We start from the raw sequence: 19,287 nt of genomic DNA, 5'->3' as shown, positions 1-19,287 counted from the left end.
GTCTGGCAAATGTCATCATGCTGCAGACGCACTGTCTCGATGCCCGCTTTCGCCTTCTATCAATCGTGCGCACTCCCCGTCTCTACCACCTCGCTGACGCAACGCCTGCCTGCTACCAGCTCACGCTAATGTCACTGGATCAGGCTCAGCTTTCTTCACGCTCCGATTTAACTTCCCTTCAGCACGCAGACTCCTACTGTCGAACTCTCACTGATCGCCTTCGCGGCCTAACTAAACCACCCACCGGCCGGTTGCGACGCCAGCTTCGACAATTTCGCCTTCAAGATGGGTTGCTTCGTCGTTACATTTATCATCCCACGGGTAGCAAGTGGATCCCAGTCATACCTAGTTGCCTTCGTCCTCGAGTTTTGGAAGCATTTCATGATGACGTTGCCGCCGGCCGCTTAGGCTTCCACAAGACCTACGGCCGCATCAAGACCCGCTGCTTCTGGCCTGGATTGTCCACAACGGTAGCCAAACACGTTGCCTCGTGTGCGTTGTGTCAGCACCGTAAACGCTCCACATCCCCTCCTACCGGTTTACTTCAGCCTCTGCCATGTCCGACCGAGCCTTTCGAGTTCGTTGGAATTGACTTATTCGGTCCCTTGCCGTTGACGCCCTCCGGTCACCGCTGGATCGTCACTGGGGTAGACCACTTAACAAGATACGCCGAGACTGTGCCTCTTCGATCTGGTGCTGCTACTGAGGTTGCTAACTTTTTCTTGCAATCCATAGTCTCGCGCCATGGTGCTCCGCGCGTTATTTTGTCCGATCGTGGCAAAACCTTCATGTCCCACGTCCTCGAGGAAGTCTTGCGGGAGACTAACACGAAGCATAAAAGCACTTCTACATATCACCCGAAAACCAGCGGCCTTACTGAACGCTTCCACCGAACGCTCTCTGACATGATTTCTGTGTACTTACGTCCTGACCACGCAAACTGAGACAACATCCTTCCTTTTGTTACATTCGCTTATACTACTGCGACACAACGAACTACCGGTTACAGCCCTTTCTTCCTCGTGTATGGACGATCTGCCTCCTCCGTCTACGACACCGAATTCTTTTTCTCTCCTGCTTCGCCTAACACCTCCCTCCCAGAAGAGTTTGCAGCTCGAGTCGCGCATTGCCGTGAAATTGCCCGTCGCAACACCGCAGCTACCCAAGAAGAAAGAAAACGACGCTGCGACAGTAAACGCCGCGACATCGCCTTTCATCCTGGAGACCAAGTCCTCCTATGGACGCCGGTTCGAACCCCTGGACATTTCGAGAAATTCCTTCACCGGTACATTGGGCCCTACACAGCCCTACAACAAACTTCCGCAGTGAACTATCAGTCACTGCGCTTCACTCCGTCGCGGACCGCCCTCGCCGTAGTACAGAAATTGTTCACGTCTCCCGCATGAACCACTTTATTCCCTTTTCAGCCGATCTTTAGATTGCGGCCACGTCGGCCGCTTCCACGAGGGGGGGGGGGGGGTAGTTAGTGTAAGCACATTTAACGTACTTCATCGTTCTCATTTGTATATAGCCATCATCATCCCTGTTCTTCTTCTTCGTGTTTGAGCCTGGGCCGTGCCTGCGGAATAAACGGGTCTGCCAGTGCTGCCATTCCTGGTAGTCTTCCGTCTTTCAATATTCACGATATATATGTAAGGGAAGAAATAACAAATATTCTAAATGCACTAATTGAAAAAGTGAGAACTCCCGACCGGACGTGTATTGTGAGAACTGCCGGCGCACGTGTATTGCAGTAACAAACACACTTATTAGTAAATACTACACAGAAAACTCTCATTCGCAGAAATAATGTGCATAGCAGGCCAAACCTATATATATATATATATATATATATATATATATATATATATATATATATATATATATATATGGTGTTTCAGCGAACACTTTCAAAAATTCATATGGCAGATAGCACAATTCAAGTTCATGAGCTGGTCTACTCGGCGGACATTACTTGCACAAGGAATTGAAATGCATAATCGAATAATTAAAAAAAATCACTAAGTTTTTAACTAAGTACCTGATGGCCCATATTGCAATTTACAAATTGTAGCCGTGTAGTTCGCAAGACGGATTCACTTGGAAGGAATTCTCGGGATGACACCAGTTTCGAGATATTAATTCCCGAATTTTGCGGAGAAATGTATTGGCGTTCCAGTTAGGTTCTTAACAAAACGTCGCTTTATGCCTTGAAGCACGAACTTAACTGGAACGTCAATGCATTTCTCTGCAAATTTCGGGAATTAATATCTCGAAACTGATGTCATCCTGAGAATTAATTCCAACTGGATCCGCCCTATGAACACCACGGCTACAATTTGTCAATTGCAATATGGGCCATCAGGTAATTAGCTAAAAACTTAATTAGTGAATTTTTGTTGATCAGTCGATTATGCATTTAAATTTTTTGTGCAAGTAATGTCCGCCTCTTCGAGTAGACAAGCTCATTAACTAGAATTGGGCTATCTGCCACAGGCAACCTTAAATAAATTTTGAAAGTGTTCGCTGAAACATCCTGTATATATATATATATATATATATATATATATATATATATATATATATATATATATATATATATATATATATATATATATATATATTGTCGCGAAGCACTTTGGAAGTAAGCGTTCGCGACTAGCACGATAGAGCAGCGAGAAGTAACACAGCCGATCGAGCACCGAAACAAGGTTTATCTTTCTCGTCGTCGTTCTCGCTCCCATAGCCACATCCCCACTGCTCCCTATTTCACAGTACAGTTATGTCCCCCGCTGAAAAGGAAGCCGTCCTGGCAACCTAGGGGTAGCACAACACAGGCGGATCATAGTACGGCTTGAGACGCTGGACATGCACAATGTCGCGTCCTCGACGGCGATGATCCAAAGATAGCTCGAGGGGTTCGACGATATAGTTGACTGGAGACGTTTGGCTGATCACGCGGTATGGGCCCTGGTACTTTGACGCGAGTTTCGGTGACAGTCCAGGGGTAGGGGCTGGAACCCAAAGCCACACTAACGAGCCAGGAGCATAGGATGCAGGAGCATGGGAAGTTTCTCGAAGGTGCTTCTGGCGTTGCTGGTCTTCGGACGTAAATATACGCGATAGCTTGCGACATTCTTCTGCGTGTGCTGCAGCTTCAGACAAGGTAGTGGTTTCTGTGTTGTCAGGGCGGTACGGAAGGGTAGTGTCCATTGTGAAAAAAGGTTCACGTCCGTACAGGAGAAAGAAGGGCGAAAATCCCGTGGGAGTCTGCGTGGTGGTATTATAAGCGTAGGTCAGAAATGGTAGAACATGGTCCCATTTTGTTTGGTCCGATGCAACGTACATGGCCAGCATGTGACCAAGAGTTCGATTAAATCGCTCGGTCATGCCATTAGTCTGCGGATGGTATGCAGTAGTGGTGCGATGAATGGTGCGGCATTCTTTGAGAAGAGCCTCGATGACGTCGGAGAGGAAGACGCGGCCTCTGTCACTGAGTAATTCCCTGGGAGCTCCGTGGCGAAGTATGATGTGGCGCAGGAGAAACCAGGCGACGTCACGTGCAGAAGCGCTGGACAAAGGGAAAGTTTCCGCATAGCGCGTAAGATGGTCGATGGCCACGATTACCCAGTGGTTGCCGTCTGATGTGGTAGGCAGAGGTCCATAAATGTCGATACCTATTCGATCAAAAGCACGTGCTGGGCCAGGCAAAGGCTGCAATGGAGCGGTTGAACGACGAGGGGGATCTTTGCGGCGTTGGCAAACGAGACAGGAGCGGACATAATGACGGATGAATCGATACATCCCTCGCCAGTAGTAGCGAAGGCGTAGACGCGCGTAAGTCTTTAGTACATGCATGTGCGCACTGGGGATCGTCGTGGAACGCTGCACAAATATCCGAACGTAGATGCCGAGGGGTGACAAGTAACCATTTGCGGCCGTCCGGGAGGTAGTTACGACGGTACAAGAGCCCGTCACGAATGGAGAAGTGATGTGCTTGGCGACGTAAGGCGCGATTGGTAGTGGTTGTCGATGGGGTGTTCAAGAAACTGAGCATTGACAAAATCCAAGGGTCTTTCTTCTGCTCCAGAAGGATATCCGTGGCAGCAAGGGAAGACTCGGACAATGGGGCCTTCGGGGAGGTAACCTAGTCTGTTAGTGGCGAACGAGACAAGGCATCCGCATCCGAGTGCTTTCGGCCAGAACGGTACAGCACTCGAATGTCGTACTCCTGCAATCGAAGCGCCGATCGAGCAAGACGACCGGATGGTTCTTTTAAGGATGACAGCCAGCACAGCGAATGGTGATTAGTAATCACGTCAAATGGGTGGCCATACAGATACGGGCGGAATTTGTTTATGGCCCAAATTATAGCCAGGCACTCTTTTTCAGTTACAGAATAGTTTGATGCAGGTTTAGTGAGCGCACGACTGGCGAAGGCGACGACGTATACTCATCGAAGCCAGCCTTTCTCTGAGCGAGAACGGCACCAAGGCCGACGCCACTGGCATCCGTGTGGATTTCTGTTGGAGCGCTTGGGTCGAAATGGCGCAGGATTGGGGGATATACGTCAAGAGACGACGCAGCTTCGTGAATGCGGCATCGCAATCCGGTGACCAGGTCGAAAGGTTGTGGTCACCACCAAGAATCTGCGTTAAAGGTGCTATTATGGTGGCAAAATTGCGGATGAAACGGCGGAGGCATGACGCTAACTCAATGAAGCTGCGCAGGTCTTTCAAGGTCTTTGGTCGTGAAAACTGGGCAACAGCTTGTAGTTTCGCTGGATCAAGGAGTACACCTTCTTTCGACACGACATGGCCGAGGATGACTAGCTGCCGGGCAGCGATGCGACACTTCTTCAAGTTAAGCTGGAGGCCAGCATCGGCGACGCATTTGAGGACGCGTTCAAGTCGAAGTAAGTGAGAAGGAAAGTCCGGTGAAAAGATAACGATGTCGTCCAGATAACACAGGCATATCTGCCATTTGAGGCCGCGCAAGATGTCCATCATTCTTTCAAATGTGGCAGGTGCGTTACACAGGCCAAATGGCATCACGGTGAATTCAAATAAACCGTCGGGTGTGATGAAGGCCGTTTTTGGACATTCTGACTCAGCCACTGGCACTTGCCAGTACCCGGATCGTAAGGCTAAAGATGAGAAGAATTCGGCGCCCTGGAGGCAGTCTAGCGCGTCGTCAATGCGGGGTGATCTTTCTGGTGATCTGAGGCGCCGGTAGTCCACGCAAACGCGAATTGTGCCATCTTTCTTTTTGACAAGCACTACAGGAGAAGCCCATGGACCGTGCGAAGGTTGTATGTCACCGCGTTGGAGCATGTCTCCAACGTGCTCAGCGATGAAGCAACGCTCCGTGGCGGATACACGATACGGCCTCAGGCGTAAAGGCGCATGGTTGCCGGTGTCGATGTGATGCACAACAGCGGAAGTACGGCCTAAGCGAGATGGTTGTAGGTCGAATGACGTGCGGAAGCGGTCAAGAGATCGACGATCTGGGCGTGCTGACTTGGAGTGAGGTTGGGGTCAATACATCGAGAAAATGTTGGGTCACATGGCAGTGTCGGAGGAGAAACTTGAAGGGCCATAGCGTCAACCTGAGGAGAAGCCGGGTCGTCAGGCACATCATAAAGGAAGCTTGGTTTGATTGCAGCAGCATAACCAAGACACTCATCGTGTAGCAGGCTAGCAGGGCAAGGAAACAGGTTCGAGACATAGAGTGCGCTGGAAATTTGTCGAACGGCAAGAAGGGCAAAAGGGAGTAAGAAGGGGTGACGGCGAGCAACAAGTTTAGACGGCGTGAAAAGAACAATAGAGTCGGAAAACCCAACACAGGAAACGGGTACAAGTGCGGCAGAGTATGGAGGAATCTCGGTGTCGGTGGTGACGAACACACGACCGGAAGCGCCATCAGTATCTTCAAAAACGTTGGTGCCGAATGGCGATAGAGCGAGTTCAGCACGGGCACAATCAATAAGGGCATGATGAGATGACAGAAAGTCCCATCCTAAAATCATGGCATGGGAGCAGCGAGGCAGAATAACGAACTCAACACGGTATAAAGTTCCACTTATAACAACACGCACGGTACACTTTCCTAAGGGTTCAATCGGCCCAGCGCTTGCGGTGCGTAATGAAACGGCAGAATATGGCGTCGCGACTTTTCTTAGTTGAAGACGAAGCTGGTTCGAAATCACTGATATTGCTGCTCCCGTGTCTACAAGCGCATGAACGGCAATGTCTTCTGCATAAACTTCATGGACGTTCGCAGGCAATAAATTAGGGCTTGTGGAGTTTGTTGAGATCGCAGTTCTTGCCTCCGGAACTGCGTTCCTTAGTTTTCCTCTCGGATAGCTTCAGGGCGACGGACAAGCGGCGACAGAGAACGCCGACGGGGTGACGGAGACCGACGGGTATTGAAGGTGCGGGAAGCAGGAAGTGAGGCTTCGAAGCGCTGAGAGACTTCAGACTCTGCCCAGGCGGCGCTGCGGAAAAACCCGCCACCAGCGCCCCCATCGCAGCCTTGGCGCAAACTGAGTAGTGCAAAGGGAGCTGTCCGCAAGCGAAGCTGCATAGGCCACAATGGAGCCACCGCTTTCGGTTGTGTTGAGGCGCGGTTTCTTAAATATCAAGGACCTGGAAAGCTTCTTCCGCCCATCCACGCTTCGGAAAGGGAGCAGAGCGAAGCACGTGTACAATGTAAAAGAAGTTTCAGGTGTTATTTCGGCGCGCTGCAACTCGCAAGTACAGCGAGCATCGTACGACGTCGACATCAAGCACTCCGACGTCCGTTCTCTAGCGCCTAAATGTGTTAAATTTGGGTACGTACATAATGTGAAAGCGATGAAGTATATATATGATTAAGTCAGTTAGCTATGTAGCTTACGGTCAGTGGAACAAAGCTCGCTTTATCAGGGGCGAATGGCCCTGGCGACCTTCGCCTTTTCAGTTGCGTCCTCGCTTCAGCTCTCGCTTCCTGGGCGTTCGAGCGTGTTATCGCGCATCTTCGAATGTTTTCTTCACGGTTGTCTTCCGTTTGTATTTACTGCAAATGGAGATACGTGCGTGTCCGCTTTCGCGGGATACAACCGAAGGCAAAACAAACCAACAGACGCTTAAAACAACACACGCGCACAAATTAATGTAAATAAACGCGACATTTTTTTTTCTAAACACGTGCGTTACTTCGCGATTACTCATCCAGTGCTCCCACAGCAACTTTATTGCTCAGATTACAAAAAAAGAAAAGAAACGCTGTCAAGAGGACTCAGTGCATTGCGAAACGTGCTCGTTGTATCGAAAAAGCCGGAACTAGAAATAAGCTTGCGATACCACAATGCCCTGGAACATGATTTTGAATTCATAAATGAACCAAAATGTTTGGTTAAACTGACCTGCCACATCTCTCCGTTCCACTTGCTGAGTAAAGTGGAGGCGGACGTGTGTAAACAGGTAGAAACATCGATGGCACATACGCAGGATGGTTCACAACTTTGTTTATTCTGTTGCCAACGAAGAGGCGGCTGCAGATTCCTCAGTTTTCGCTTGGTTGCCATAGTCCCCCGTCAGGGCTACGCAACACAATTACAGCAGAACAACATTATCACACTTTCTCATGTGAGCGGCTGTGTTGTGGAGAATGCGAGTAATTCGCTTACCCAACACGCGAACGGCCCGTATCCAGCGCTCTCTCCTTTCTCCTTCATACGACCGCGATGGAAATCGGTAAAACTGAACGTTGTTATTCAGTCCTTCACGTTCATGGCAATTTACAACGCAACAGTAACGTCGATTGCGGCGTTTCTTCGTAGCGCGCGGAGCTGTCGCGGTTGCCGTCGTTCTCGCCATCGCCATAGAAGGAGTGAGCCAACAAGAACTTTACGGCAGTTCGGCGGCACGTCCGACTAGCGGAGAAATTCATAGCTCTCATTCTGGCTGTTAAATGCGCAAAACATTCGCAATATGAACCAAAATTAAGTTAAATCGTTGTTTCGCACTCGCTAGCTGCTTAGGCAACTTAGCAAGGGAGTCGGACTTTGCACTGCTCAATTATTACCTCTTCGCACCGACAGGTGGCGCTACGTGTCTTGCAAAACTCCAGAGTCTGACGTCTAGCGGCAGGATCGGAACGGAACGGAGAGTCGAAACCGCTGCGTTGCGCCCTCGGAGAATCCGAAGGATACCATCCGCGCCGGCGGCAAAACCGTGCTACATGCCCAGGTAGGCCGCACGAATAACAGATAGGGCGGTTGTCGTGGGTGCGCCATGGATTGACAGCAGCGGGCTGAGACTGATGGAGATATTGGTGAGGTGGGCGCACAGGCTGCTGTGGCGGCCAGTAACCGCTCGTAGTGGTGGGAGATATCTCACAAAAGAGGGCGTAATCAAAGCGCGCGCCGCGTGTCACGCAAGCTAGCGAAAGAACACGCCGGCCCCACGGCAACTTCAACAGAGGGGGAGAGCGCATATGCCTCAAACAGCCGACATGACAAACGGAGTCTAGACGTCTAAAACAACGACGAAGCGACGGTAACTGGAGAGAGGGAGAGAGCACACGCGCGCGCCGAGACACCTTCTCACCCGGCGAGTCGAGAGATTGCTACAGCATGAGCGCGCGCCAACAGGATGACTCACCACCCCCTCAAAGACGCTCCTACGGCGGCGGTCGAACGTACGAGAAAAGACTAGAAGATTCCCAGGCCATGCTGCGGGATCACGACTCCGATAGGAAGGTTTGAGAACCCCGTCGGAGGCTATAAAAACGGCGTGCGAGAATCAGAAGAGGTCAGTTGGGACCAGACCGCTCCTGTAAAGAGATGTAACGTGAATACTGAGCGTCTGTGGAAGAAGGGGATTCCCCGGCAAGCTATAGTCGACAAGTTCATCGAGCGTCTGCATTTCCGGAAGAAATTCCTTCTTCGAGATTAACCCCGAGCTACGCCGAGATCGTCTGACTCTAAAGACCAGCACGGTGAATACGATTGGACGCTTAGTGTTCCTATTCATTTTTCACTTTACGTGATGGACCCTTAGTGCTTGTCGTTAATTATTTCCTGTGTTTTGTGAGTGCCCTTCTGATTTGTATTGTGCTGTGTCTAGCTTAAGTGAGCAAGTGTGTGTGTAACTGCCTTGTGTGAAGAATATATATTTTTGTGTTCGACAACTCTGGGCTCTGACTCGGTCTTTGGACAACAACCGGCGTTCGCTGGCGCACCAGAGGGCCCATTCTTAATTGTCCTTGCTTTCGTGGGATTATTTTCGGAAGCTGATAAGTCGGCTTTGGAATTTGGTCCGGCGTTTGCGCCTCGTTCACGGTTATGTGACAATATTTCTGACGTCCACGGCAGGACCTTTCTGGTGCAAATTGTGTGTCCATAGTAGGGAGAAAGAGCCTAGGGTCATTTACATTGTTATTGTAAACGATTTTGAGTGTTGCACCACGTTTCGCTAGCTTGTGTGCAGAGAGGAGTTCGATAGTTGAAATCTAGGCAGATATATTTTGCACATGGCTAGTTTTTGAAGGGCATCAAGGATCTCGAGTAATTAGTTGGCTTTGGTGAGAAGATGGGTCTTTCCGGAGCTGAACTACGGAAGTGGGTTAGTTAGAAGGAAAAATAAGCTGTAGAAAGAGAGAAGCTAGCAGCTGAACAGGCCCAAGAAGAAAGAGAGGCGACGGAGCAACAGAGAGAAGCTGAAATAGCCGAGAGAGAAAGAGAAAGACAACGCGAGTTAGAACTCGAACGACTTCGTTTACAGCAGTGCGCAGACGCTTCCGCCCAGGCAAGAGTCGATAGCACTGAAAGGGAAGAAACTAGCTTCCGTCTGAACCCAAGCAAACTGCTTGTGGCATTCGATGAAAGAAAAGATGACTTGGGTGCTCACTTGCACAGATTTGAGACAGTTGCTAAAAGCCAGAATTGGTCAGAGGATGAATGGGCCACTGCGTTGAGCAGGTGTTTGAGTGGCGAAGCACTTGGCGTGTACGGTAGGCTGACGCCAACCGATGCCTCTAATTATGGAAGGGTGAAAGCTGCTCTGCTAAAGAGATTTGGGTTCACCCTAGAAGGCTTCCGAGATAAGTTTAGGACTGGAAAGCCTGGTGATGGCGAGACTGGAACGCAATTTTCCGCGCGGCTCAGCCACTATTTTGATAGGTGGACCGAACTTTCAGAGACTGCACAGGAGTATGGTGCGCTTAGAGAGCTTCTGATCAAGGAGAAGTTCCTCATCAGTTGCCACCCGAGCCTGTCACTCTATCTGAAAGAACGGAAAGCTAAATCGCTTCAAGATATGTCGGAATTGGCAGACCAATTTTTGGAAGCACAGGGAGGCACCAATCTCTCCAAGATCAAAAAAGAGGAACCAGGGGACGCAAAGAAACCGACGTTCGATGAAAGGAGAAACTCTCAGAAGCCTGTTCCGAGGTGTTATCTCTGTAACCGACTGGGCCACCATGCTAACAATCGTCGGACCAATTTTACGTGCCCCAACGAGGTCAAATGTTTTAAATGTGGGCGAACTGGGCACAAAGCCGATACATGTCGCAACGGAGGGAAAGAAGCTTCCCAGGCATCGTGTGTGTATGCCCCGCTAAAACAACAAAAAGACGTAAACGACCACTTTGTAGAACTCCGAGACGGAAAAAGAATTCCAGTCGTTAATGCGGTGATGACACAACGCCCAGAATTTCCCGTTAAGGAAATGCCTGTGCGTGTCGGAAAAATGGCAGAAAAACAAATTACGGTGTTACGAGATACCGGCACCAGCACAGTGATCGTTCGAAGGGACTTAGTCAAAGACGAAGACCTCACAGACGAAACAAGTTTAGTTTACCTGGTCGATGGTACGGCTAGGAAGCTTGCCGAAGCCAACATTGAGGTCGAGACCCCATACTACAGTGGGAATGTCACTGCTTTTTGTATGGAGAGTCCACTGTATGACTTAATCATAGGGAACATCGAGGGAGTTCGAGGCCCAGACGACCCTAAACCTTTGAAGGAATCACCGAAGATCGAACCCTCGACCATCGAAGAAGGTCGCGGAAAAACATCAACTGCTGACGAGAACAATGCGGCAGCTGTCTTCCGAACTCGAGCGACGGCACAGGCAAGGCCTTTCCAGGTCCTTTCCACTCCCAATTCCGAAAATAAACCGACCGGGACTCATAACCACGCGAAACACTACCACCGAAAAACCAAGGACAGGAAATTTAAATTTAAGAACTGTTGACGATTATGTGTGGTACCAAGCGTTTTGATTGAGTGCACCGAGTGTTTATTTATGCATCATGGGCATAGTGTTTGCTTGTGTTCTGTAAACTACCCTGTCATAGTTTTGTATACTTGCTGCACATGTTATATTTCGTATGTTTGCCTTGTTACGCGAGATATGTGCTATCGTGTAGTGCAAGTGTAATTGTTATGCGATGGATGTGTTATTGTATAGCACAAGTGTACTTGTTACCCGATAGATGTGTTAATGTGTAGTTCAAGTGTACTTGTGTGGCTTGTTTTTGTACTCGATGTGGTGAAGTGACGTGTGAATTGTGGTGGACTGATTTATGGACTTACGGACTCGTGCGTAGTGGACTCTTGTGCGCGCTTCTTTTGTTTTTTCTTGAATATTATTGCATAATATTCTTAAATTGGGGGGCAGTGTCACAAAAGAGCGCCTAATTAAAGCGCGCGCCGCGTGTCAAGCAAGCCAGCGAAAGAACACGCCGGCCCCACGGCAACTTCAACAGAGGTGGAGAGCGAATATGCCTCAAACAGCCGACGTGACAAACGGAGTCTAGACGTCTAAAACCATGACGAAGCGACGGTAACTGGAGAGAGGGAGAGAGCACACGCACGCGCCGAGACACCTTCTCACCCGGCGAGTCGAGAAAGAGATTGCTACAGCGTGAGCGCGTGCCAACAGGATGACTCACCACCCCCTCGACGACACTCCGACGGCGGCGGTCGAACGTACGAGAAAAGACTACGAGATTCCCAGGCTTTGGCCATGCTATGGGATCACGACTCCGATAGGAAGGTTCGAGAACCCCGTCGGAGGCTATAAAAACGGCGTGCGAGAATCAGAAGAGGTCAGTTGATACCAGACCGCTCCGGTAAAGAGATGTAACGTGAAGACTGAGCGTCTGCGGAAGAAGGGGATTCCTCGACAAGCTAGTCGACGAGTTCATCGAGCGTCTGCATTTCCGGAAGAAGTTCCTTCGTCGAGATTTGCCCCGAGCTACGCCGAGATCGTCTGGCCAGCACGGTGAATACGATTGGACACTTAGTGTTCCTATTCATTTTGCACTTTACGTGATGGACCCTTAGTGCTTGTCGTTAATTATTTCCTGTGTTTTGTGAGTACCCATCTGATTTGTATTGTGTTGTGTCTAGCCTAAGTGAGCAAGTGTGTGTGTAACTGCCTTGTGTGAAGAATATATTTTGTTGTGTTCGACAACTCTGGGCTCTGACTCTGTCTTTGGACAACAACCGGCGTTCGCTGGCGCACCAGAGGGCCCATTCTTAATTGTCCTTGCTTTCGTGGGATTATTTTCGGAAGCTGATAAGTCGGCTTTGGAATTTGGTCCGGCGTTTGCATCTCGTTCACGGGGTCTGTGACAAGATATGAACGCTAGACACACGGCTTGGGGCTACCAACAAGACACGCAGAAGGGGAGGTCGCTCATCGATGCGGTTGACCAAACGGGCCTCGAATTGATAACCAACCTCCTCCAACCAACCCGAGTAGGCAACAGTGTTAGTAGAGACACGTTTCCGGACCTGTCATTTGTCAAAAACGTAAGGGAATACTCATGGACGCACCTGGGCGAAACACTGGGCAGCGATCACTAAATCCTCAGCATCACGGTGTCCACCCCGAAACTCAAGAGAACAATTGGAGAAATTAGGCTCACGGTCTGGGAGGCGTACAGGCAGTACCCCCCGCCCGAAAGTGGTATAACGGACATAGCGGAATGGATGCAGCACCTCCGAGACGCCCACATCCAAACCACCAAAGCCATCCACCGCACGGTCGAGACGCCCGAAGTCGACCGCCGGCTCTTACAACTGTGGGAACTTGGAAGCCGTGAGGGCCTCCTCAAACGGTGGAAGCGACAGCGGTTAAACCGGAGACTCCGTCTACGAATCGCGCATATAACAGAAGAAGCTAGATATTACGCGATCAAGCTAACGCATAAAAACAGGGTACAGTTTTGTACCTCGCTCAAGGGTGCCCTGAGTACGGCGAAGACGTGGGCTCTCCTGCGTTGCCTGATCGAGCCCGACAATGCCAAATCGACAACCAGTCGGATGCTTCAAGAAATCGCTCTGCAATGGGGATGTTTGCCTAGCAGCACTCGATCTAGCGTTGTAACGGTAGATCAAAACAAGTCAAAGGGAGCTATGGCGAAGCGGGCGAGCAAGCGTTGCTTGTCTTCTTCTTCCTTCACCAGCACCGTGGCCCAGTTCCTTCAGTACAATCACTCCCCACCGAAAGAGGAGCCATCCTGGCGACCTGGGGGCAGGAGAAGCAGGTCGTGGCACTGCTTGAGGCGGGAGACGTGGGCAATTTCCTGGCCGTGACGACGCTGGTCGTAAGACGCGTCCATCGGCTCGATGAGGTAGTTGACTGCGGATGTTTGTCGCAGTACCCGATAGGGACCATAGTATTTGGAATGCAGCTTGGAGGAAAGGCCCGGTGGAGTAGACGGCAGCCACAACCAGACCAGTGAGCCGGGAGCAAAGGATGTAGCCGTAGTGGACACATCGTGGTGATGCTTTTGGCGCCACTGGTCCTGGGATGTGAACGAGCGAGCGAGCTGGCGACATTCTTTGGCGTATGCAGCCGCTCGGGAAACAGTCGTCGACTCCGAAGCATCCGGCCGGTAGGGTAGAATTGTGTCCATTGTGCATGAAGGTTCGTGTCCGTAAAGAAGAAAGAAAGGTGAAAATCCAGTGGTGCTTTGCGTTGCAGTATTGTATGCGTATGTTACGAAAGGCAGAATCCGATGCCAATTCGAGTGGTCAGTTGAAACATACATGGCCAACATGTCGCCAAGGGTGCGATTAAAACGCTCTGTCATGCCATTAGTTTGGGGATGGTATGCCGTGGTAGTGCGGTGAATGATGCGACACTCCTTTAGCAACGCTGTAATGACGTCAGAGAGAAAACGCGACCGCGGTCGCTCAGTAATTCTCGAGGTGCTCCATGCCGTAATATCAGGTTCTGAAGGATAAAACTAGCAACGTCTTCTGCTATGGCAGATGACAGGGCTGAAGTTTCTGCGTACTGTGTAAGGTGGTCGAACCCATCGGTTGCGGCTTGTAGTGCTGGGAAGCGGACCGTATAGGTCAACGCCGACGCGGTCGAACGCTCGAGCGAGGCATGGTAAAGGCTGCAAGGGGCCGGCAGCATGTTCAGGTGGCGTCTTGCGGCGCTGGCACAGGGGGCATGAGCGTACATACTGGTGAACGAAACAGTACATACCGCGCCAGTAGTACCGAACCTGGAGGCGAGAGTATGTCTTCAATACCCCAGCGTGGCCGCATTGTGGGTCATCGTGGAAAGTGGCGCAGATGTCGGAGCTGAGGTGTCGGGGAATAACAAGCAACCACTTGCGGCCGCTGGAGTTGTAGTTGCGACGGTAAAGCAGGTTATCCCGAATAATAAAGTGCATGGCTTGGCGACAGAGCGTCCGAGAGATCGGCGCTGGTGACCGGCTAGACAGAAAGTCTAGAAGCGAAGAGATCAATGGGTCCTTGCGCTGCTCTGATGGCATGTCGGAAATGTTGACGGCGAAGGCACCGCAGGCGGAAATAGACGAGCAGATAGGATCAGGTGACAGGGGTGACCGGGAAAGAGCGTCTGCGTCGGAATGCTTTCGGCGTGAGCGATAAACAACAAGGATGTCGTATTCTTGTAGGCGTAATGCCCAACGAGTGAGACAACCAGCATAGGGCATGATGGTCGGTCACGATGTCAAAAGGGCGCCCATACACGTAAGGTCTAAATTTTGCGATAGCCCAAATAATGGCCAGACATTCCTTTTCAGTAACTGAGTAGTTCGCCTCAGTTTTGGTAAGGGTGCGGCTGGCATACGCTACGACGTACTCATAGAAGCCATTCTTGCGCTGTGCAAGAACAGCGCCAAGCCCGACACCACTAGCGTCCGTGGGAATCTCAGTTGGAGCAGAGGGATCGAAGTGGCGCAGTACTGGCGGTGAAGTGAGAAGGCGGCGCACTTCTTGAAATGCATCGTCACATGCCGGGGACCAGTCCGCTAGCTCAGAACGGCCGGTAAGAAGCGCGGTCAAGGGGGCGATTATGGAGGCAAAGTTGCGGACGAAGCGTCGAAAATACGAGCATAAGCCGAAGAAGCTGGGAAGCTCTTTCAGGGTAGTTGGTTTGGGGAACGCAGACACGGCACTAAGGTTCGTAGGGTCCGGAAGGATACCGTCTTTTGAGACCACATGACCGAGAATAGTAAGCTTAAGAGCGCCGAAGTGGCATTTCTTCAACTTTAGCTGCAGTCCTGCAGCGGTGAGGCACGCAAGGACTTGCTCGAGGCGGCTGAGGTGTGACGCAAAGTCGGTAGAAAAAACTACAATGTCATCTAAGTAATAAAGGCACGTGTTCCACTTCAGGCGTCGGAGAATGGTGTCCATCATTCGTTCAAAAGTGGCAGGCGCGTTGCAGAGGCCGAAGGGCATGACGGTGAATTCATATAGGCCATCAGGTGTTACAAAGGCTGTCTTTTGGCGATCGGCCTTTGCCATCGGCACTTGCCAGTACCCGGAGCGCAGATCCAGTGAGGAAAAGAATTCCGCGCCCTGTAGGCTGTCCAAGGCATCGTCGATGCGCGGCAGAGGATAGACATCTTTGCGCGTTATGCGGTTAAGGTGGCGATAGTGGACGCAGAACCTTATATAGCCGTCTTTCTTTTTAACGAGGACAACCGGAGATGTCCAGGGACTGTTAGAGGGCTGGATGATGCCACGCTGCAGCATGTCGTCAACCTGCTGGTCGATGATCTGGCGTTCAGCGGCCGACACACGATACGGACGCTGGCGCAAAGGGGTTTGTTGACCGGTGTCGATATGGTGAACGACTGTTCACGCTCGATCCAAGGACGGTTGGCCAATGTCGAATGAGGCCCTAAAACGCTGGAGGAGCTTGATAATTTCCACGTGCTGGACAGGTGTGAGTGCCGAGTCAACGGCATGAGCGAAGACGTCCACAGGGGCATCGGTCGCGCCAGGAGGAGTGACGGCGCAAAGCGGAAGTGATGCCGCATCGTCAAACATGGTAGCCGGGAGGACGCAGTCGAAATATTCAGAGCTCCCCAGGCACTCGCCGCGGAGTATGGATGAAGTGCACGCGGAGGGATTGCACACGTAAAGGGCAGCAGAACCGCCGCAAAAAGTGACGATAGCAAAAGGAAGCAGAAGGTTCCGACGGCTTGCAGAAGAGGCTGACGGCGTAAACAAAACAGATGAGTTCGCGACAAAGTCACACGACACAGGGACCAGAGCGGCTGAGAAAGGTGCGATGTCGATGTCCGAGGCAGCAACAACTTTAGTAGAATGGCGGTCGTCAGGGTCAAAGCACGGCACTGACAACGTAAGTTCGGCACGAGCGCAGTCGACAACAGCTTGATTTACAGATAGGAAATTCCATCGAAGAATGACGTCGTGCGAGGAACGGGATAGGACAACAAATTCGACAACATACAAAACGCCTTGAATGATGACCCGAGCTGTTCATGATGCTGAAGGCTGAATGCGATGCGAGGTTGCCGTATGCAGCGATAGATAGGTAAGTGGAGTGGTCACTTTGTTCAAATTGCGGCAAAACTTTTCACTAATAACAGAAAAGGCGGCTCCGGTGTTAATAAGTGCGTGTACGGTGACGCCATCTACGGACAGTTCAATTTCGTTCGCAGGAGAAAAATGAGGCCTTGAAATGTTCGACGTAAATGCAGTTCTGGCCTCGGGAACTGCGACTGTTAGTTTTCCTCGCGGGCTGGACTCAGTCGACGAACCATGGGGGAAAGGGTTCGGCGACGTAGGGAGGGCGACCGGCGTGAATCGAAGGGGCGGCGACTAGAAGACGAGTCCGGAGGAAGATTAGACACATCATGACGCGGAAGTCGAGCAGGCATGTAGCTGGAGGCGCTCCCACTATCAGGGAAACGGTAGTTGCGACGGCGGCAGAAACGTGCTACGTGGCCCGGGAAACCACAGGAATAGCATATTGACCGGTTATCAGGTGTGCGCCACGGGTTGACGACAGGGGCTCCAGCGGTCGAGTAAGGAACCGGAACCGTACGTGAAGGTGGTGGCGGTACATGGAAAGTTCCGATGGTCCGGTAGGTGTCAGGAGCCGGAGGAACATAAGGCCGGGCGACAACGTTAGCGTACGTCAGTGGTCCAACAACGGGTTGCGGATGAGGGGCAGGTGGTAGCGCCTCAGCAACTTGCGTTTGAACTTTGAAGCACGTGACGAAGCGAAGGAGCCAAGGATGTCACCGGCTCAGGAGGGCTAGTCGCCAGAGACAGTTGCCGCGCGACTTCTTGGCGGATGAACTGCTTTATTTGCGGCATTAAAGCAGAAATGTCGGTAGCGTCGCGGCTGAAATCCAAGGGAGCGAGATCCGCAGTATCCTGATGAGCAGCACAACGTGTTGAGGCACGCTGCTTGCGCAGCTCGTCGTACTGCTGACAGAGCTGAATTACCTCGGCAACCGCCTGGGGACTCTTGGCGACAAGCATCTGGAAGGCGTGGTCAACGATGCCTTTCATGACGTGCTTGATCTTGTCAGCTTCGTCCATGGATGAGTTGACGCGCCTGCAGAGCAAGAGCACGTCTTCAATGTAGCTGGTAAAGCTCTCGTCATTGCGTTGAGCGCGACCACGCAATCGCTGCTCAGCACGAAGGTGGCGAACGGCGGGACGGCCGAAGACCTCAGTCAAAGTGCTCGTGAAACGGACCAGGTGTTAAAACTGGATTCATGATTTCTGAACCATAGGTTCGCCACGCCCGTCAAACAAAAACCTACATTAATGAGCTTGTCGCGGTCGGCCCACTTATTATATGCGCTTACACAGTCATATTCGGCGAGCCAGTCCTCGACGTCGAGGTCCTCTGCTCCGCTAAAAATAGCAGGATCGCGCTGCTGGATGACGCCAGGGCAGACAATGGTCGGGGGTACGGGAGCAGCAGCCTGGGACGGTCCGGGACCATTCATCGCAGAAGCTGGTGGTAGCGTCCGACTGCGGAGTTCCAGGATGTGGACGAGAAACCCAGCGCCTCCACCAGATGCAATGGGGATGTTTGTCTAGCGGCACTCGATCTAGCGTTGTAACGGTAGACCGAAACAAGTCAAAGGGAGTTATGGCGAAGCGGGCGAGCAAGCGTTGCTTGTCTTCTTCTTTCTTCACCAGCACCGTGGCCCAGTGCCTTCAGTACAGCTCACAAATTCCCCGGAAATGACCAGGATCTGATTGACACCCTAAAAACCAGATACCTGTGTAGCGACCCCATATGACCCTGCCTCCTAAAATACGAAGGGGAACCAAGACCAGAACTGGACGCTCCGACCACGGAGGAAGAGGTGTATGCCGCGGCACGAGCCTCACAGCACAACACTGCTCCCGGGGCTGACAAAATCACCCCCACTGAACACACATTGGTCTAGAAGCCGTCTTCAAGACGTCTTGACAAGACAAGCAAGACGTCTTGAAAGCCTTTTTAAACGTTTACAAGACGTCTTGAAGACGTCTTGGCAGGATTTTAGAAACTTCTTCAAGACATCTTGCCAAGATATTGTCGGACGTCTTAAAACGTTTTGTAGCCGTCTCTAAGACCGTCTAACGCACCGCCAAATTTGGGATATCAGACGTCTTGCAAGACGTCTTGTAGACGTCTTAAAGACGGCTGGAAGACGTCTTGGGACATCTTGGGAACGTTTTTAAAACGGCTACAAAACGTTCTGCTAGACGTTTTGAGGATGTCTTAAAAACGTTTTTAAATGCTTTAAAGATCTTCCGGTAAGCTAAGGCGTGACCTTTTTTTAAGTCCCTCTTATTTAGGTAGTTAAGCCTTAATATTGTTTTATAATGGTGTTTGCACAAGCCACTTTAAAGCTCCAAAGCGGCAGTGCAATGTCTCATTTGAATGTTTTGACACCCATTCAACTGCTGCAGAATTTTTTAAAACTTACCATAGGAAAAACACCTCCCAGGCATGTCAATTCATGGTTGAGGAGAGCCCAAGCTGT

General features: G+C 51.0%; 1 long non-coding RNA gene across 1 annotated transcript; it reads right to left on the bottom strand.

Moving 5' to 3' along the window:
• Positions 1-7,490: 7,490 nt before the first annotated feature.
• Positions 7,491-7,961, bottom strand: LOC125942916 (uncharacterized). The gene is made up of 2 exons (XR_007465416.1): positions 7,670-7,961; positions 7,491-7,582 (listed from the first exon to the last, which is right to left on the bottom strand). It is a non-coding gene; the product is annotated as an uncharacterized LOC125942916 (long non-coding RNA).
• Between the last annotated feature and the right edge of the window lie 11,326 nt (positions 7,962-19,287).

Source organism: Dermacentor silvarum, chromosome 2, assembly GCF_013339745.2.
Source record: "Dermacentor silvarum isolate Dsil-2018 chromosome 2, BIME_Dsil_1.4, whole genome shotgun sequence".
Lineage (NCBI taxonomy): Eukaryota > Metazoa > Arthropoda > Arachnida > Ixodida > Ixodidae > Dermacentor > Dermacentor silvarum.
The sequence above is the reverse complement of the archived record's forward strand: the minus strand, read 5'-3'. Positions and strand labels throughout refer to the sequence as shown.